Here is a 15,337-nt window from a genome sequence, read left to right on the forward strand (position 1 = left end):
TGATCATTTTGTAGATGATCAGCTAAAAATACAATACCGATCTAAGGTGATATACTTAAATACTGGTGAACTTGAGATGTAAACCCTGGTCCTGTCTCTGAGATTTCTGTTTCCTTCTTCATAGTGCATTCTGAATAATGAAACAGAGACTTTAATGCGGACTGCTTAGAAAACTTAGCTGAACCAAAGTCATTGCATATTCAGAGACCCTGTTTCCTCAGAGAATGTTTATTAATTCAATGATAGTGGGACATTATTCTCTCAATATCCTTAGGTTAAGAAAGCTAAGAAAAACTAGTGTGTGATGATGCCAGGAAAAAAGAATATATATATATTTGAAATCTGTGACATTTCCATGCCTCCAGGCTCAGTGACTTGAAAACAACTTAGTGCTCCTTCCAAAAATATTACACACCTTTCATTTACTCTGGAAATAAAACAATAACTTTGAAACAATGGAGAAACATTTTCCACACATGAAACCTTTTGCTCCTTAATGAAGAACGCTTGATTTATTGCACATCTTAGACCTTTTGGCGTTTTGTGTTAGACAAATAAACAGGCTCAATTTGATGGAAGGAGAGCTACGTGTGGAGATGCTACTTATGATCAAGTGTGACTGGTGCCATAAGGAACAATAATTTGTCAACCTCGGTAAGAATTAAGAACCGTGGGCTATTAATTCTGAGACATGACAGGACTTGTATTACATGTTGCTTGGAAATATGGTTAATCAAACTGATGGGAAGGTATGATTCAAACAGCAACTGCTCCTTCGCAGTTTTCATTTGATGCTCTGTAAACACTGTTTCTTATTTGGAATATCCCACCCCCTGCTTCTGAAAGGTGTAGCATACATTTGCTGTCTATGTGATGATGCATATTCAACGATTTCAACAAATATGCATTGACCTCCTTCTATGGATCTGTCTTTATATTGACGCTGGGAGCATGGCATGGGCCACAGTTGCTCTGGAAGTTTGATGTACACATTGTCACCGTTTACAATTCAGGGCAGATATTTCTAGAACTGGCATCACTTCATTTCTGTGTCTTATTGAACATATGCTCGAGGTGGGACTGTTGCCAGGTGACCTAAACTGAATTACCCACAATGAGTTGGTTTGCATGTTAATATGTAATAACATGAATATCATCACATTTGCATTATTATGAAATTATAGTTTTAATGACTAATGTTATAATTTCTGAATTTTTGAGCAATGTTATGCATTTTCTAATATGTGCAACTAAATTTAATTATGCTACTCTTTCAAAAATCTATAAAAATGCATTGATATAGTAAAAAAAATTGTCCTACTTGACCTACTTTCTCCCAGCTAAACATTTGTAGCCCATATTGGATCAAGACTACTCATAAATGATGTTTCCATTTCCCTGTATATAATCTGTATTCTGAAATCTGTTTTCCTACATCAGTTCTTTGAGTCTGGGTTTTCTACCCATGTATTTTTCAAGGTCACTCATATAGTCTAGGCATGATGCTTAAGCTTGTTTTTTTTATTACATATTACTAAAAACAATACATGTGTATGCTTCATTACTATAGAAAATATGAATTTGACACAAGTTCAGCAAAGCTTTATAATGTTGCTATTTCAAATCACTTTGATTTATTGATTAATTATATAACAATTTGACTTCTTGGACTATGTTTATATGGGTGGGATAGGTACAAATCTTTAAACATTTCAGGATGTACCCTGACTGGTTTGGGTCAGTGGATAGAGCATCAGCCTGCAGACTCAAGGGTTCTAGGTTTGATTCCGGTCAAGGGCATGTACCTTGGTTGCGGGCACATACCCAGTGGGGAGTGTGCGGGAGGCAGATGATCAATGTTTCTCTCTCATCGATGTTTCTAGCTCTCTATCCCTCTCCCTTCCTCTCTGTAAAAAATCAATAAAATATATTTTAAAAAATATTTCAGGATGCAAGTATATCTTCTGTATTTTTAAATTGTACAATGCAGATCACACACTGACTTGAACTATCAGTATAATACTAGTAAACATAATTTTTACCTGTGGTGACTTTGACTTATTTTTAAGGCTTGAAGACAGTTTTCTATGATTTTAGGTAAAAGGTTTCCATTGCTATTCTCCCTAAGTAGAGAAAAAATGTTCTCTTATTAATTTTCTGTATTCAGGTACAAACCTGATTATAGATTATAAAATAAAAAGTATATAACAGTAGAACAGGGGCTAGTAATTGATTAAAACATATAGATGCAGTTTCCCAACTTTAGCCTTCACTTTGAGTAAAATATAATGCAAAGAGCATGGACAAAAGCCTAGGTTCAAATTCCTACATTTCACATATCAATTGTCTGAATCTGATCAAGCCACTGAGTCTACATGCTCATCTGTTTCTAATTCATTAAATGGAAGTGACAATTTCTATAAAATCTCTGTATATGATAAATAATCAAAATGTGTCTATTCTGATAGTGAGTACAGTACCTTATCTATAAACTGACACAAATTCTCCACCTCTCCACCTGTCTTGAGTAATCTTGAGTGACTGGGAAGCAAATTTTAACTCAGTTTGGAATAAAGAGAAAAGGATAATTCTTTTCTCTTTTGTACCAAGGCATTTCTATTTCTTGTATCCTACTGTGGGCAGAAAAGAGAGACCCAAGACCACTGTTTTAAAGTAATGGTAAGATGCTTTAGAAACTGGGGATTCCAAGATAAACTGGGTATTGAAGACCTTAATATCTTAAAAAAAGTTCAGAAAGTCATTGCTATGAGTAGTCAAATGGTCGTAGTCTGCCCTGAGATGCCTCACCCACTCTCTCCTCCAGGGGCTCACTGAATGTGAACAACATCCATGAGCTATCCTCAATGCCTGCATGGAGTCAGGTGCCACTACTGGCTTTGGTTCTGTCTTTGAAAACATACTTGGTAATTGATCTTTTTACCATAGTTTTACAACACCACTTTGGTATAAACATGATAATAAATATAATCTTGTTAGAAATGTAATTCATTTATAGTGTTTATTGAGACTAACTTTATGTTTGCTGCACTGACACATAGTTTATAATTTATGAACTCTGGGTGCACTCCATTTGAATTTGAGAACATGAATATCTTGAACTCTGAGTGAAAGGGAATGGTGAGTCATGGGAAGGGGGTGTAACATAAAAACTAATTCTGATTAGTGTAAAATAGACAGTTACGGAAAGCCGCATGGAGATAAAAAAAATTGACAGGCCACACTGTTATCAAAACAATTCTTGGAGAAATATTTCCTACTGTGTGAAAAGTAATGAGTGCCTCAGCAGTTCCATCCACTAACGTTTCACCAAAACTCTTCGTTGGTTCTAGGCCAAACTTCGTTAAAGATTAAAAGGGTCCTACATCAGGAAAGTGGGATTAAATACCCAGATTAAGACCAAAAAATGTTGGCATGAACAATGTGTAAACTGGTGTAGATAAATTCCTGGCATTTGTGCTCAATTCTAAATGTAACTGAATCACTCTTATCTGGAAAGATGAGTTGAGAGCATAAGAAAGAAGATTCTGGCCAGAGCCACTTTTGAGCCTGGTCATGTCAAAAATACCATAAGCTCAGCCATTTGCACAGGATGGCATTTCATTGTTTGAACATCTGGCTGATTTGCTGAAAACATGCATTTGTGGGAACTATATGGGAACATTTCTGTTTGATAAATAAGGAAATACTTTAGTAGAGAAATAGTATCGGGTTCTTACTTTGTGTTTGCTATATTTTTTTAGCAATAACAATGCTTCACTTTTTCTTTGTTTATGTTAGTGGGGAAGGAAGACTCCTGTTTATTGTACAATTGCCATGGCTTTCACATTTTAACAAGCTGCTCTCAGAAAACAAACTAGAAAGCCCTATGCGCGGTTTCTACATGTTTCCAACTGTGCGGAAAATTAGTATTTTGAAACTTCAGTATATTACACATAAATAAACAGACCTTTTCATCTCACAGGTAACACGGATGTCTCTTTGGAGAAATGATTTGATCGGGCAGTAGAGAAACAGACAAAGGATTTGCCTCTGAAAGATTGCTCTGCTATCGGCTGCTATTTCTCTTTGCTAAGGTATTATTTTAACAAAACATTTCTAATTTAAATTCTGGAACACTCTCATTTTTCTTAAGTATTGAATTGCTTCCCTCATCCAATCTGTGTCTATAGGTGGCAGCGATCCTTCACTGTGGCAGTGGTGTGGATTTAAACAGGCTGGATTGTAAATGGAAGGTGAGTTCATGAAAGGAAAGCAAACCTCTGGATTCTATTTTCAGGTAGGTTCTTCTTTATAAAAGTACGAGCTTATGTTGTTCAAAATGCTGTTATGAATGAGAGTAGAGCTCAGCTGCCTGCCAGCGCTGAGTGGAATGTAGTCTGCCCTTCTTTCTGATCTTGGGCCATGGCAGACTTCTGATGGGGAATCAATCATCCTCTCTTCTTCGGCAAAATAGCTGAGCCATTGAGCAATGTGTTTCCCACACCCTGGCTCCAGCAGTGTAGAGTGAAAACTGTTCGGACCTGGAGATTATTATGCTAAGTGACATAAGCCAGTCAGAGAAAGTCAAGTACCATATGATCACACTTATATGGGGAATTTAATGAAAAAAATAAACTGATGAACAAAATAGAAACAGAGGCATGGATACATGGAACAGATTGGCAGCTGTCAGAGGGGAGGGGTTCAGAGGACTGGATGAAAGAAGGGGAAGGAGTTAAGCATAAATATGTGTATTTATTTCCCATAGACACAGACTACAGTGTGGAGGGAAAGAGGGGTGGGGATAGGTGAGGGGGGCAAAGGGGCATAACTGGGACAGAAAGAGACTTTGCTTGACGCCATGGGCACACGATGCAGTGTGCAGGTGATGTTTTGTTGAGTTGTACCCTTGAAATTGTATGGTTTTGTGAACCCATGTCACCCAATACATTTAATCAAAAACTATTTTGCTCTTCTTCATGCTGATATGTAGGATATATTATTAGGGAAAGGCAGGATAATTCTGTCTTTTATAAAATTCCCACTTTCATGAGTGACATATGATTCTACCGATACTGGGGTAGGACTTGTTAGAACACTGGTGTTGATACTCCAAATATTTGTTTTCATGGAAACTCTAGTTTAATTCCCAACATAATAGAAGCAATTGATTAGAGAGGTTTATTGGATATTTAGCTTTTCAAAGAACTTGCTTCAATGTTTGGGAGCCAAAAGTACAAAGGACTTGTGGGGGAACACTTCCTAAACTAATTAACCAGCTGGAGCATAAGAACATGTGTTAGATTAGCTAGGAATGATAGCAACTGACCACATTCGGTGTGTACGTACAACCTATCTGCCACTATTCCAAGGTCTTCAGATGGTTTGTCTCATTTAAATCCGTATAACAACTCTGCTATTTACACCCATTCAGTGATGTATACTTTTTCATATGCTAACGGTTCTAAAATCATGATATGTCTTAAAATTGATTTTGTACAATTGCTACCCATGGAAGCAGCAGCTACAATGGTGTTTATTGTCACCTGAACATGTGAGAATACAGAAGTCAGCCTAAAAACATTCAGAATAAATGTCAGGAGCCGGGAAGGAAATCTCTGGACAGTAAATGAAGCCCTTTTTAACGGCTAACAGCCACGTCCTTGTCGGTGGATAACGGGGGGATGGCGAGCTGCATGTTCAGCAGAATTCACCCTAAAGCCAGCATCAGCCCCAAGCAGGTCCTACAACTGTACAGCCAGATTAGGAGGCTGGCACCAATGGTGTTTAGTTGGGATCATGTGCTTTAGTAACAATTTTTTTTCAATCCTCACCTGAGGATACGTGTGTGTGTGTGTGTGTGTGTGTGTTTCCATTGATTTTTGAGAGAGAAGAAGGGAGAAAAACGTCAATGTGAGAGAAACTGATTGGTTGCCTCCTGCATGAGCCCCGAGCTGGGATCAACCCACAACCTAGGTTATGTGCCCTGACTGGGAATGGAACCTGAAACCTCTTTGGTGTCTGGGAGGATGCTCCAACCAACTGAGCCACCCCACTGGACCATTAACACTTTTGATAGCACAATGGACAATGCTATAAAGAAAACTCAGACTTAGATGAATCGAATTCAAGATCTGATTCAGAAAAATTTGAATCTGAATATGAAGAAGTCATAGAAATATCTAAGCGAATTGTATGTTGCTTATATCTCCTTTTTATATATGCACTAGAGGCCTGGCGCAGGATATTCGTGCACGGGTTCTGTCCCTAGGCCTGGCCTGCGATCTGGGCCATCTTCCCTGGATGCCGGCAGCTGGCCCCACCCTTTGCTGCCACCCACCCCATTCCCCATCAGGCGATCAGAGCCTGCAGGCCAGGGGGAGGGACCTAGAGGTTGGCCATTTCCTCCTGCTCGGCAGCCCCACCCCCATGCCGTGGATCGCCTTCTGTGTGTGGGGTGACTGGCAGGGTCAGGGCCTTGGCCTGGCACCACCCACCCCCGTTCCCTGTTTCCCATTTGGGCAATGGGAGCCTACCTGCAGGGGGAAGGGACCAAGAGGTTGGCCGGCAGCCCTGATTGTGCAATCGGGGCCTGTGGACTGGGGGCAGCTCCTGCATTGAGCATCTGCCCCCTGATGGTCAGTGCACATCATAGCGACAGGTCATTCCGCCATTTGGTTGATTTTCATATTACCCTTTTATTATATAGGATAAGAGTGGTATATAATTAAAAGCATCTATCTATAATTAATTCTAAAAGATTTTCAATAGCACACAAATTCAAAGCGTTAAGAGAGCTTTGTGTAATATTATAATTGGCTATAGTTTTCCTTCCTAGTGGTGTTTAAAATGTAGCCTTCTTATTGAGAGCTTTTCGATCTGATAACAACTGTATTGTTATCTTTGTTTTATATGGATGAGGAAATTGTGACAACAAGTAGCAGAACGAGGATTTAGATTCAGCCCGTATCAACAACATGACACCTTTATACTGTACTATTTCTCTGGTGAAGCGATTATAGGGAAGTTATAACATTTTTATTGTATCATTTATAATCAAATTGGTACAAGACACACTCAAAATTCCTTTCTTTTTTGTCCTGAGTCCCTGTCCCAGACCATGATACTAGGCACTTCTCTCCTACTACAGAGAAGCTAAGAGAGAAAAGTCCCATCCTCTTTGCCACCCCTCTGGGTTCCTTCCTTGTCAAGTGGCTGAAGCAAGTTGAGTCAGAATTCCAACTCAGGACAGAAATTGGAGGGCGCCCATGTGTGCAGGGGGACCAAGGTACATGTTTGTCTAGAGTGTGTATCTCTAAAGCAGGCACTGAATTTTAATTCTCCCGGCTCCTATGCAGACACGCCATGTTTGTCTGCACTGCTTGTGTCTCTTCATAATTCATCCTGCTCCTCTATTGTGATTCAGTTCGAATCTACAGGGGCATGTGGCTGAAGGATTCATTCCTTCCAATCTCCGAACATATTTGCCTTCCTAAATCTTTGCCAGAAAAACAATGATATTTCATTTTATAGTCATTACTAAATTGTATAAAGAGAAAGTAAAACATCTTTCATTTTATATTATACTTATGAAATATGACTAACAGAAAATATGTTAGAATGAAAACTGTGTTTGGGACTCTTATATCATGTACGTGTCAAGTGTCAGAAACGAGGTCCTTTTTTAATCTTCAAAGCAGACATAAAACCAAGTGTTTATCTATACACTTCATTTCATTTCATTTTTCATTTTTTTTCGTTTCAATGTAACAAGAAGATTTGCTCTCTCACAGGTATATGGTCTAGAAAAAAAAAGTATAGAAACTGCACATTTTGTGCCTATCAAATATGTCGCATTGGACTACTATAAGTCCAATAATTTTCTTTTTTTCTGAAATAGTTTTACTACAAAATTTTAGGAATAGAAGGGTGTCACCTGTGATCTTTACTTTTGAGTATCACATTTCATTTTTATCTTTTATAAATAATTTGGGAAACATGATAATTTGTTAAGAGGGCATAGAGGGGATAAATGGTGATGGAAAAATAAAATGAAATTTTAAAAAAGGAAAAAAAAGAGAGTTAGAAACAAACAAAAAGAATAACTTTATTTTAACCCTAGAGCTATGGGGTAAAAAGTTTTGTGGAAATATTTACTATGAATTAAAAATAAAATTTAAAAGATGGCCTGATCAGTGTGGCTCAGTGGTTGAGCATTGCCTCGTGAACTAGAAGTCCACAGTTCAACTCTGGTAAGGGCACATAACTGGGTTGAGAGCTGATCACTGATTCTCTCTCATCATTGATGTTTCTATCTCTTTCTCCCTCTCACTTCCTCTCTGAAATTAATATAAATGTAAAAAATAAAAATAAAAGTACATACACATGGAAACATCAAATTGGACACACATCAGAGCAAGTCCTCCTTCATGTGGCTTTTCACTAATCTCAGGTGTCGTTCACAACTTATTAATGGGGGAAACCAGTTTTTTCTTATGGATTCTGGATCTGCCATTTATTAAACTCCATTTATTAATGATATATTCATAATTCATAATTTTTTCTTCCATTATTTAAAAAAACAAATTTTAGCCCAGCCCCCGGCATGACTCAGCGATTGAGCATTGACCTATGAACCAGGAGGAGGAGGTCATGGTTCGATTCCTGGTCAGGGCACATTCCAGGGTTGCAGGCTTGATCCCCAGTATGGGGTGTGTAGGAGGTAGCCAATCAATAATTCTCTCTCATTATTGATGTTCCTATCTCTCTCCCTCTCCCTTCCTCTCTGAAATCAATAAAAATATATTTAAAAAATAAAAAACAAATTTCAGGAGAAAATATTGCCAATTCAGTCTTCATTCTTTTGTTTTATTCTAAAAAAATCATTTAGCATACATTCATGAAATTAATGTTAAACAAAATATCATTTGGGAAATGGTACTATAGAAAAATGCTGTGTGGGTAAGTGGAAAACTTCTGTGAGGCAATTTATACATTTGATGAAATCTATAAATTATTGAATACAAGCGAATTCTTAACAGTAAGTCAAGGCCTTTCATAAAGGGCTGCACAGATAGGAACATTTGATGAAAATCAAAGGGCAGAGTTTGATCAGTGTTTGTATTTACGGGAGGAAAAGAAGGTCCACAATTGTTATTGTACAACTGGGCCTGGCTTTGATACTGCACACATTTTATAATGTAACCGAAATGGCATGTAAGGAAAAATTGGTAGTCTTCATCCTAAAAAAAGTCCCATCCTATTCATCAAAGACACAAAGCAAGATTGCATTAAAAGATGACATTTTTCAATAGTATAAAATCCTGTCATTTTTAAAAGAAAATTGACATGATCAAGGGTGCTTTCCAGGTTGGTTTGTCATACAGAAAATGCAGTTTGGGATTTAACCAGAATTCAACCTTCAACAGCCCTTCCTTTTATCTAGGGTGTGACAGAGGGTCAGAACTCCTCAAATCACACATGTACATTGCAGCCTTGTGACTTTTGAATTTGAGGTGGATGTTATGCATTGGTCATTACATGGCTTGTAAAATATTTGTCTCAGATAAACAGTGAGATTGGATGTTTGGTTTTTGCTCCGCTATAGAGACTTTGAGTGTCTTTGCATTTCAATCCAATGACATTTTCTGTGATTTTCAGCATGTGCATCTCTGTTCTCTCGATCTTATCCCTCCTCTGTAATACATTTGGATCCAAATTTGATAGTTTGACATGTTTGCACTTCCAGCAATAATTCCATTATCTCACTAGAGATGTATGTGTCTATTGGATGAAGAATTTGCATTTTTACAAAATAATGGAGAGGATGTATGTGGGTGGTGAGTGTTTGCTGATAAGAAAAAAAAAGGGGGGAGGGGGCATTCATTATCTAGTGACCCAAGGCTTCGTTTTATTACTCATCATTATGTAGCACCTTACATGGTGCTTCTGGGAGTATCTAGAGAATTGAGTGAATCTTACTGAGAGAAAAGTATCATACAGGAATATTGAGAATCAGAACTTTAACAGTAGCACACGTCAGTTCCCACCATTCATGAGTCTTCTTGGAAGATGGTGAACATTTCATACTCTTTCCAGGAGTTTCATGCATCCTGAGAAGTTGATCTTAGGAGAATGTGCTCTGAGACAAGGCTGTCATTGGTATTAGTGTGGCTGGAAAGCACTTTAGCCAAAGTTGCAATAATACTCAGTTTGAAAGAAAATAAGATACAAGTAAATATGAACCCAGTGCCTCTGTCAGCAATCCTAATACAGTTTTGAATATTTAATAATTTTTGATTCTTAGACATTAAAATAAGGTCTTACTGGGACATGGTTTATGGTAGAAGACCTACAAAGATTTCATTTGAGTAAGTAAGCACATCTTTTTATTATATTCCAATATCTAACTCTCTTCTGTTGATAGCTGATAACAGACATCATGTATTTTGGCCCATGTTTATTGTTATTATCTATGCATTCTTTGGGAGTGTAAAAGCAGATAATACTGAAAGCAGTTTGAATTTTCCCATGCAGTCCTTGTTTCCCATCCACTCTCTTTAAATGTCATTCTATTCAGAATTGGCCTCTTTGGGAATAGTTGCAAAAGGTCAATGGAATTGCTTCAGAAATATATTGGGTCTGGAAGTTTCTTTGAGTTTGGCATGACTAAGCCCCCCCCCCCTCATTTGTTTGTTAATATAATATTATTTTCCAAGAGACTGATAGTGGACTTTCCAAAAAATATATACTTATACCACTTTTGTTAAAAAAAAAAGGTTCAATGTGTAATATGTATCATTAGCTACAGAGTTTTTTCTTCAACCATTAAAGGGTACATTTGAAATATAGTATATCTCATGATCTGGTGCAGTGATATGTCTTCTCATTACTGAGGAGAATTCCTGGATTCTCAGAAATTCAGTCTCAACATATAAAACGTACCCTTTAAAAGTCATCACAGGCTATAAAATGAAGGTTTCTCCTGGAGAAGAGCCTAATGTGTGTATCATATGAACCATCGTCGGAGATTTTCATCAAGGCAATACAAACTTTGAAGTTTCCCCCTTTGGGTTCCAGAAGCAATTGCAATTTATTTATCGGTAGACTATGCTGCCAGACATGCTTTTAATTTCCTAGATCTATTTCGTTACCATTGACTGTGCATAGGTATACTTTTCATTAGAGCTGAAATGTATTGATTTCTTCTGAAAATGTCCTATTCATTATGAGCCATGATTTGTAGCTCATGTGTTTTCCCTCCACTGCCCACTGGGGCAACAGTTGGTACTGACAGCAGCATCAACGCTTGCCATGGTTTAGAAGCAAAAGTTGAATATGGTTTTACATTTGTTCATTAAGATGTACTTTGGGGGAAATCATTGTTCTAGTCTACGTATATGTGATGCTATTTCTGGGGGAAATTCTGTGCACAATAGAAGAGAAGGAGGAATATTAAAGTTTTATAGGCACTGAGACAATTTTCTCTCACTTAAGAATGTTACTTATTTTAAATGTTGTGTTTATTTTTCATACTTCATTCACATTCATTAATGGGCCTCTACCTGAGTTCTAATTTTTCTGTGACCCTCATTTATTTCCTTACTAGAGGCCCAGTGCACAAAAATTTGTGCACTTGGGGGGGGGTCCCTCAGCCCAGCCTGTGCCCTCTCGCAATCTGGGACCCCTCGGGGGATGTCCATCTGCTGGCTTAGGCCCGCTCCCTGGGGGATCGGGCCTAAGCTGGCAGTCAGACATCCCGCTGGCAGCCCAGGATCCCTCGGGGGATGTCCACTTGCCAGCAGGGAGCAGGCCTAAGCTGCAGTTGGACATCCTTAGTGCTGCTGAGGAGGCGGGAGAGGCTCCCGCCACCACCACCACCTCTGTGCTGGCAGTCATCAGCCTGGCTTGTGGCTGAACAGAGCTCCCCCTGTAGGAGCACACTGACCACCAGGGGGCAACTCCTGCATTGAGGATCTGCCCCCTGGTGGTTAGTGTGTGTCATAGTGACCAGTGATTCCCAGTCGCTCTGCTGTTAGGGTCAATTTGCATATTACCCTTTTATTATATAGGATGATATACTTAGGTATTTTTTACAGGATCTCAGTTTTAATATACTGTTTCTTCTTAATGCTCTCAGAGATTCCTCATGTTTTTTAGACACAATTCTACATGCCTTTCTGAAGTACTTTGGGTCTTTCCACAAGAAGCTTGGGATTTTTGGTGACATTCTGCCTATGCAACCCATTCGCCTGGGCCGTGACTCACCATTTTCTAGACCTGCACAGGGACTGAGTCTATTATGTCAGCAATAGCATGAGCTTGTGATAACGTCACCTACATTTTAATGAATCTTAGACCTCCTCAGAACCTACATCCTCTTCTCATAATTATGCATGTTTAAAATGATCCACTCAAATGTGATCTCTTCCCAAAGATGCCCTAATCTCCTCAACTGGAAATGATTTCTCCTTCTTGACTTCATATGATTCCTGTTTTCTAGCATTTCATTCATTCATTTATTTACTCATCCATTTATTCCATAAGTTTTTGCTGAATACCTCTAAGTGCCAGGCCTATTTTAGGCCCTGAATATATAGGGAAAAATAAATATAACAATAAAAAAAATCCTGCTTTTAAGAAACTTCCATTCTAGTAGGGGTAGAGACACAACAAATTAATTAATAAAATATAAGTATACAGTATATTGGAAGGTGATAATTATAATGTAGAAAAATAAAGCATAAAGGGATGATAAAGATTGCTGGTGTAGGACACCAGGTGGACAGAACTTGGTCAGTAAGGGTGTCACTGAAAATGTGACAATGGCACAAGGGTGTGAAGGAGGTGACCAAAGGATTCATGTAATTATCTGGGAGAAAAGCTTTAGAGATGGCCAGCAAGAGTACGGCTATCATGTTGGAGGAATTTTGAGGAGCCCATAGAGCACTGAGCAGATATGACTTTGTATTGTATTTCTGTTCATACCTTAATAACTTCTTGTCACTCATGGAAAAAGAACATATCATAAACATGTTTATATCCCCAGAGTCACAAGAAAAAGTTGTCTTTTGTTTAAATTCTAATGGGAGTTTCTTGGGGAACTTTGCGAATCTGTGTTCTGAGCAGATTCCAGAAAATTGGAATTTCCTAGAATCCAGACAAATTAGAAGGAAAGCAAGAAGCTCTGTGTAACAGAAGTCAGTATATACAAAGAGTACCAGCTAAATAGTCCAGCTACCTCCCAAGCCTGCATTAATTTATAAATTATCTTACCATTTTTACAAGAACCTTGAATATTTGAGAACAAAGATCAAGCAACAAATGTTCTAGTGTTGCAGCAATGTGCGAGCATGCACCCTCAGGTATGTCTGAAAATGTTAGCTCGCATTATTAGTTTTTGTCATAGTTGTTATGCATCTTATTTGCATTTTGGAGGGTCATACATCTTAAAAGTGTTATATCAAGGTAAATGTAGATATAGAAGTGATTCACCCTGACATCAGTCTTGATGTTGAAGACTTCGACATTGGTGGCTAACTTTGAAACTCATTTCTAAAACTAACATGAAAATACGTACCATTAGAAAAAAATCCTTTAGTAAATAGATTTTCTCTAAGGTGTGTTGAACATCAGTAACTGATTGTTCAATGAATTCCTCCTCTACTGAGGTGTGATGTGTGGGAAGACAGTCTAGGACTCTCAGGGGGACCAGTGCTCCACCAGGTGTCACCTGTGCTTACACCTGCAGTGGCTCTGAGTGAGGTTAGAAGCAGCCTGCTCGAGTCAAAGGAATCTACTTAATGCAGCACCAGGCCATGTTCAAAATGAGAAATGCCACTGACTCCCCTTCATAATTAGCACTCATTTATGGCGCCCCAATAATAAGCTATGATATTTCAGCCCCACATGCAAGCCACAGAAAGAAGTACTGTGTGTTTGATTGTTATTGCTTACATTTCATGAAAGAAATGGGTATCATACTGGCAGATCTGGGATATAGGATATATCTCTCTTCCTGTCTCAAGATTATGTATTTAATCTCTCTGTGTTCCAGTTTCTTATCTATAAAATAGGAATAGCCTAGCAACTCACACGTAAAGCTGTTGGTAAGATAAACTTTCAAATAAAATTTATTGGGACTTAGTTTTCCCATGTCTGAAATATTAACATTATATTTTCCTTCTGCGTTCAGAACATTTAAATGCTTAGATGTATGTTTTTAAAAATCTGGGGAACACGTGGACTGCATTGAGGTTGGACTGCTAAATAAAGTAGTAACACCTTGAGTTTCTGGGTTTTGTCCAATAGCTGAGAGTAAGTTGTTATCTGTCATGGTTAAAAACTCCACGCTTGTGTATAGAGATGGCCCCGGTTGATGGCAATAATGAATACAGTGTGGTATGAAACGTGCCAGGAAGATCTTTGAGGCAAACCATGGGAGACTCTGACATCGTATTTTTCAAACATCTAAAACATGTTTTTACGAAAACTAAATGTCTTTTCAATGTTGATATGATTGAATTTGAGTATTACATCATGCTTTTTCTTTCATGGACTTCACGGACATGAAGCAGGAGCCATTATTTCAAAAATAAATGTTACAATCCAAAGCATAAGGCCACATTGAAAATCGGTGTTTTCATTGGCTATATCTCTGACATATTTTGATTTACGCCAGAAACCCAGCTTCAATTTGACTACCTTTAGAAGGTTCTGCAGGATCTAATTATGCGACAGTGAATCTAGCACTCTGAAAAATGTTCCTTGCATTATTTCTGAAGAGCAGCCTATGCATTTGAAATGTTTAAATTGGATGCAAAGAGACCATTTCAGCGGAAAAGTGACTGGCTTACAGGTATGCAAAATAATAGGATAACAGGTATAAAACTCTAAAGTGTTTGCTAATGCATTTTTTTTATTTAAATAAAGCAACTACGCATTTTGGCTATACATATAGTCTTTTTTTATTAAATGATGTTTTGGATCAGTTATAATACATGTGCGGTAGAAAAACAGAGAGGAAACAGTGGAGAGAAGGGAAGAAAGTTAGTGGTTGAGGGAGGAGAGGAGATGTGTGACGTATTACATGTCTTCCCTTACACCTAAGATTTGCTAAGACATTGCTGGCTGCTAACAGGTATACCTGACTGGACACTTGAAGGTTCCCCTTTATTCTAACTCATTGCTTGCTCCACTATATACTGGTCATCTTCTATTAGTCGTGTTGTCAGTGATCAGGTTTCTCCAGTTCTCCTTGACCTTGGATAATGGGAAGAACTGCATTTAAATGAGCCCAAGAACAATGTAGATAGCAGTCCTTGACTCATACCCGTGG

Source organism: Myotis lucifugus, unplaced genomic scaffold (assembly GCF_000147115.1).
Source record: "Myotis lucifugus unplaced genomic scaffold, Myoluc2.0 scaffold_102, whole genome shotgun sequence".
Lineage (NCBI taxonomy): Eukaryota > Metazoa > Chordata > Mammalia > Chiroptera > Vespertilionidae > Myotis > Myotis lucifugus.